Source organism: Canis lupus, chromosome 26 (assembly GCF_048164855.1).
Source record: "Canis lupus baileyi chromosome 26, mCanLup2.hap1, whole genome shotgun sequence".
Classification (NCBI taxonomy): domain Eukaryota; kingdom Metazoa; phylum Chordata; class Mammalia; order Carnivora; family Canidae; genus Canis; species Canis lupus.
The window spans coordinates 13513487-13520381 of NC_132863.1; the positions used below are offsets into that span (position 1 = coordinate 13513487).

The 6895-nt window shown below is 38.8% G+C and overlaps 1 long non-coding RNA gene across 1 annotated transcript; it reads left to right on the top strand.

The window, feature by feature from the left end:
* Positions 1-247: 247 nt before the first annotated feature.
* On the top strand, positions 248-5034 carry LOC140618079 (uncharacterized). The gene is made up of 2 exons (XR_012018259.1): positions 248-451; positions 4746-5034. It is a non-coding gene; the product is annotated as an uncharacterized lncRNA (long non-coding RNA).
* The last annotated feature ends 1861 nt before the right edge of the window (positions 5035-6895 follow it).

Here is a 6895-nt window from a genome sequence, read left to right on the forward strand (position 1 = left end):
CACGGAAGCAGAAACTTGAACATGAAGAGGTGTGCATCTAAACAAGCCTTACGTGACCCGGAAGATCCAGAAGCTCCTTCACAACATAGCAGGCTATTTTATCGGCCTTTCAACAAAAGATGCCTGAATGGTATTACTTTTGCCTCCATAATGGTTTAAATGCTTCTAAGAGGCATTAGAGTCACTCGCTCCCTGTGGAGTTGGAAGAATAATGCACAGATGACAGTGCATTTAGTAAGAGGCAGACAATGCCCGTGGTTGCTCCATTACTCTGTCATCAGAGATATCAGCACTAGGCTGGGCGCTGAGCATTCGCCCATGTAGCCTGATATGAGTTCATGGAGCTGGAATTCAAAACACTAACCAGCTGTGGGAACCCAGTGAGAAGCCTGTCACACTGAATGGTATCCAGATTAGAGCTGTGAGAATTGGGGAAAACCCTTCTTGCTAAGTAAGTTTACTTCTTCAGTTTTCTCTCTTATTTAAATTTTTAATGTTTGCTACAATCCTGAACCTATAGCCATCCATTTGAATAATGGAATTTTTAAGACGACCCTTAAAAATATTTTTGAGGCAATCATGGAAATTATAATACTGACTGGATATTTGATGACCTTGTAATTATAATTTTTAGGTGTGATAATAGCATTAGGTTTATGTAGCAAAATACCCATAACTCTGTAGAGATGTGTGCTCAGAGGAATGTAGGGGTGGAATGAAATGAAGTCTGGAATTTGCTTTAAAATAATTCAGAAAAAAAGGGAATCCCTGGGGAAAAAAGAGGGAAAGGGAAAGATTAAACAAGTATTGCAAACTCTTAATAATTGCTGGATCTGGGTTGGGTTATGTCTGATCATCGGAATATTCTCTCTCTTTGTAAAAGTATGTTTGGAAATAAACATAAGAAAATTTTATGATAATAAAAGAAAAGAAATAATGCCAGACCAAAGGCAAAGTTATCTCTCAAGTAACATAAAAACGTCTTTTCAGCTAAGGGTTTTTTTTTCAAGGCCAGAAACTGTCAAATAAATGATCTACAAAATCAAAAAATGAGAAAGTCATGTTCTCAGGTGCTCAGGTCTTAAAAACATCCTTCTGTGGTATGTGTATTGGTAGGAGCAGGCAAAGAAGCTTAAGGAAAGAAAACAGAAATCAGAAATGGCACATTGTTTTATTTGTTGCTTGATAGTTCATGTAGTGGTCATAATGGGAATAGACCAAATGGATATTTGTGGGTACCAGGTTCTATGGTATTTTTTTCTCATAAGTCCTGGTGTGACTTTCAATTAACATTTCTATCTTTTAGTTTCCTCATCTATAAATCAAAGGGTTGCATGATAAAGAACTAAGATTTCTTTCAGGACTGAAAGTGCAAACTCCAGATTATATTAGCAAATCTCCTTCAGAAAAATGGGAGATTACAAATAAAAAGAAAATATCAAGTTCTGATATGACTTGGCAAATCAGGAGATGGCATGTTCATTAAGCCTCTATTGAATTCTCAACACAGAAAATTCAAGTGTAGCAAATTTTGCTGTTTAGAAAATCTAATTAGCAAATGAGGCAATATGGAAAATAAACAGGTTCTAAAGGCAATTTTAGCCACAGCCTAATTCTATTAAGAAAAAAAAAATCCATTAACTCAAATATTTTTACATTTCTTTTCTTAATACAGAAGAGAATGGATATAAATAACATTTGTGTATCAAGAAATTTCCAAAATAATTTTTGTTTCCTTCAAGTGTTTGAAAACATGTACGTTTCTAGTGAAATTAAACTGTTTGAAGTGGGAGGGTTGGCGGGGCAAAGATGGATTCATAAGGCCACCCAAACCATGCATTTATTTATGTTTTTCCCAGAAAAGGTTGGCAAGTGTTGGTGTTGCAAATACATGACTGATTTCAGAAAGATGCTCTACATAAAGGCAGCTCTTCATGTATAAAGCTAGAGTCCATTTTATCCCAGGGTCCTACTTTCTATGACTTGGTGTCTACCAGATTTCTTTCACTTCTGCTTTATTTGAAATTTGAAGTTAGTAAAATAAGTGGGGGGCGGGGGATTTAAGGTGCGTGAACCACACATCATCAAATGTGCAGCAGGATTGCTTTCTCTTCCACAGGGACAGTTACTGGTAGATCTCAATAATGAAAAAAACAAAGAAGTTGATTATAGAACTGTAAGATTTATATCATAAAAGGCTTAGGCGTCCTAGGTTTCATGTTTCAATAAATGTGTTTCACTCATTTACCTCTGCATTTAAAATTTTGCCCTTATTTTTTCATTCAAATCATCCTATTCCTTTCTAAGAATCAGACATGAAATATTGGGGAGGGGTGGTTAGGCAAAGGGAAAAAAAATCATATTATTCCTCTGACAAATTCTGGAAAGAAGAAAGAGAATTTTACTCATTACAGGGTGCTCTATTAACTGAGCTGTCATTTAGTACCAAACATAAAAACACAAAATAATGGCATCTATATTTGATATCTATTAAGAATTTTGCAATACTGTTGTGAGAAAATGATCACTTTTTTTCTGAGAAAAAATTTTAAAGATTTATTCTGACTTCTATATTGCCACTTTCTGATCTTCTAAGACCAGTTCTTTTATCCAGTCAGAAAACATTTCTCCAACTTTATAATGAACATTAAAGAAAGGAAGATAATTCAACATTTGTACATTTATTTTAAGGTAATCTTTGAGAACAGATGTGATTCCATGGCCATAATTATATTTAATTCCATCTAATTCCTATGTGAGAGACACCCCATAAAAGTTGTGAGCTTCAGGAAAATTGTTTTTGCCATCTGATAGGAGGCATTTCTTGATTCTTAGCAGTTCTACCATCAAGTCTAAAATAAGGAAATAGTGCGGGCTTTCTGAGGTATCTAAAGGAGAGTTTCTCAATGCTGCATCAGAATCATCTGGAGGACTTGGGAAACCACAGCTCTCACTTCCAGAATTTCTAATTCCAAAGTTCTGGCCTGGAACCTTAGAAATTGCATTTCTAACAAGTTCCTGGATTATCTTAATACTGCTGCTGCTGGTTTGGACCATAATTTGATAACCAGTTATCTAAATATATGCAGCATAAGTGCTTGAATAACAGAAAACTATTAATTACTTCATTCAGTTCTGTGGAGCCTTAAGCCATCTAAATGTTTTGACTGGTGGGTAGGTAAGAAAGGAGCCTCCACCTACCCACTTTGGAATTGTTTTTTAAGATTTTATTTATTTATTCATGAGAGAGAAAGAGAGAGAGAGAGAGGCAGAGACACAGACAGAGAAGCAGGCTCTATGCAGGAAGCCTGATGTGGGACTCGATCCCGGAACTCCAGGATCATGCCCTGGGCCGAAGGCAGGTGCCAAACCCCTGAGCCACCCAGGGATCCCCATCTCACTTTGGAAACCAAAAACTGAATGTACATTGTCCTCAGTATAAACAAAATTATCCTAGGTGTGAGCCTAGCTGTAGCACAGTGCAATCAACTCAAAATGAGGTAAGATATTGCTTAATTTTGAGTCTAAGGAAGCTCATTTGGTCACCATGTAATCCTGGCCATGCAGGTGCACAAAGCATCAAAAACTTTTTCGGGGAGTATTTTGATGTTTTGGATTGTCCCTTGACCCTGATTGTTACTAGCAGCACAATAAAACATTTAAAGAAATCTGAGATTTCAGGGTGTGATCTGAAGTTCTACCAATGTGACCTAAGCAAGTGAGGTTCACCACATCAGCTATGTGGACCTCTGTGGATGGTCAGTTCTGTCTCTATTACCTCTGGCTCCTTAAATGTCCTTGCTGGCCCAGGCCTCGGCCTACGTCACTGAACCATTTGATTTGTCCCTCATAGTAAGGTGATGATGACAACAAGCATAAAGAAGTCTTTCAATAGTGATTTCCTGTATCTCACTTATCCCAGCTCAGAAAAATCTTGCCATTCAACTAAACTGGCGTCAGAGATACAGTGGGAAAAAGGAGCAGTGGGGGAGGGGAATACGTGGGGGGAGGAGGATCCTTTTCAAAAGCTCTCCCTGTGAGGAGACAGGAGCAGGAAGAGGAGGAGCCCAAGGCTGGCTATTTTTAAAATGAAATGCAGAGCCCTTTGGTCCTCTCTCCTGTTTCTATGAAGCCCCCAGAACAAAGGCATAAATCGCTGGGCAATTCATTCGGTCTGTATTTCCTCTGTACTCTCTTTAGTGAGCAAGTATAGCGAAAGCCATATGGGCAGAGATATGGGCTTTCCCTCAAAATCTGCAACTTCCTTTCACAAAGCTGTCTTCCATCAGGATCAAAGTGTCGCCTCCCAATGATGTTACTCATAAAGAGATCAGGAGAAAAGAAGAAAGAAAATTCATAATGGCCTAGGGTGGAAGTTGAGTCTTAACACAGGAGGGGACAACAGGATACCTACCCACCAGAGAGTATACAACTTGCACCCAAGGGGAAGGCACGGAGTCCCATGATGAAGTGGTCAATTCACTGAAGATGCAGATGGCATTTTAGCAGCCCTGTTGGCTCTCACCCCCAAAGGTGGGAGAAAGAATCACAATGCTGACTGGGCCAAGCTAATTGAAAGAAAGAAAAAACAAGCCCTGGTGTTGATACAGAAAAATCTAGGACAAGACAAAGGCAACTCTCAATTTACCTTCTGGCCTACTTACTCTTCCATTAAAAGGGGTGTTATCTGTACCAGAAAAGAGAACTGATGCCTGTGTTAACACTTGTCTCTGTTTTATTTTTAGGTTCTTTACTCAGAGAAAGGATAGCAAGGCCAGTTGGACCTCGGGCCTCAGACCACACTTGGTTTTCTCAGGTTTCCCTGCACATAAAGGCCCAAAATAATTTTCCATCATGACCTGGCCAGGAAATACAGCCAGGTCTCAGAGTGGCCACTGCAAATGGGCATGTGAGCTTGGTTATCTGTCCCAGGTGGGGTCTATATCACCATCTAATTTGATCTTCCTATCCAGCTGGTGTTTTTTTCTTGCTGAGGCAATGCTTCAGTATAAGAAAAATATACATATATATGTATATTGCATGTGTGTGTGTACATGTATATATTTTATATATTTCATATTAGTATATATTATATATGTGCGTGTGTGTATATATATATATATATGTATATATATATATATATATAATCGAGATGATATGACAAATCTAAGAAAAAGTGAATAGTTCCAAGACCCAAAACATGGTCTCTGATGAAAATGCTAGCATAGTGATAGGTATTAGTAGTGGGAGGCCAGCACAGGGTACTTCCTGGGACAAGGCCGCCTATGTTTTCTTTATTTCTGTGGAGGAAATGCAGCTGTCACCTGCAACACCTGGGAAGCCTGGGTATGCCCCTGGCAACCAGCCTAATCAACTTCATGAAGAAGGCTCTAATCGTTCCTGCCAAGGGCAAGTTTACCAGATGGCCCTCAACTCCAGGGATGGTGATGCAGCCAAAGACACACGTACAATTGTTCCCAAACTCCCCAGCCAGTCTCAGACCTCCTTCAGTGTTATTTGCCATAAATGAACCACTTAATATTTTTTTACGACCGTTTTTTGTTTTTTGTTTTGTTTTTTTGCTTAAAGCAAGTCACTGAAAAAATAATATATCCTCGTGGAAAAGCATGGAAGTAGAAACATGGAAACAGAGCAATGAGATGCTCCAATAGAACATAAACAGAAATGCACCCTACCCTAAGCTCTGAGTCTGAAGCCTGTTTCTCTTCCTTTAAAAGGAAGATTCACAGGAGTTACAGAGCTGATGGAGATGTGTTAGTGGCTAATGGAGATTGTCTGCCTAATCAGAAGAAATGAAAGAGATTGAAAGAAATCTCATCATGGGATCCAAAGTCATTTGGCTCTGTCAGAGCCAAAAATAATTTCAAATACCCAAGACAGTGTTTTTCAAACTTTTTTTCAGGGATGATCCACTGAAGAAATGGGCTGTATGTCACAAACTGTATGTGCACACATGCACACACACTTATATATAAATACTTACCTTTACCTGATACTTTTCCTTCTGTTTAATTTTTTAAAAATTCTGATTGTGACCTACAGGGCACAGTTTTAAAACCACTGCTTTAAACTTCGGGAAATATTGGTTACGCTTCATGTCCCTAACCCTATCCACAACCCTCACACTATTCAGTTATCAATCACTGTTTGTTTAACACAATCAACTCTATTTAAATATTCATTTTCACCTTATTTTCTTTCCCACTACAATGTAAAATCTTATTTCCTGAGTCAAACTGTTAGTGCCTTCAGCTCAGAGAGAATATCATATGTGCCTTATGTTGTATTGCAAAGGATGCACCATAAATGCACAATAACCAAATTTAATCTTCACACTGCTGGATATTTGGAAATTTAAATATTTTTTCCTACTGACTTAGTCCCCATAAATAAAAAGGATAATCATAGTATATCTGTAACTTATGCTGGTGAAGGACATAAAAGAAGAAAGTCATTTCCCCCTTCCTGCTAGAGCACATCAGAGTGTCTACAAGTGAAAGCTTGTCTGTGACAGGAAGTGTCATGACTCAAAAGTGAGCCACATAGCAGACGTCTTGGGTTGGAAGTGGCCGTTTTTTTTCTTAAAGATTTATTTATTCATTCATCCATTCATAAGAGACACAGAGAGAGAGGCAGAGATATAGGCAGAGGGAGAAGCAGGCTCGATCCCAGAACTCCAGGATCACGCCCTGAGCCAAAGGCAGACACTCAACCGCTGAGCCCCCCAGGCGTCCCAGATGGGGCCATTTTTGCACAACCACTACTCTGACCATGTAGCCACATGTGGAAAAATTATACCATGCATCACTGCACCATTGGCCCTGACAAAAGAAGGACTGAGACTGAAGTATATCCTGGAAAATGACTTTCTTCT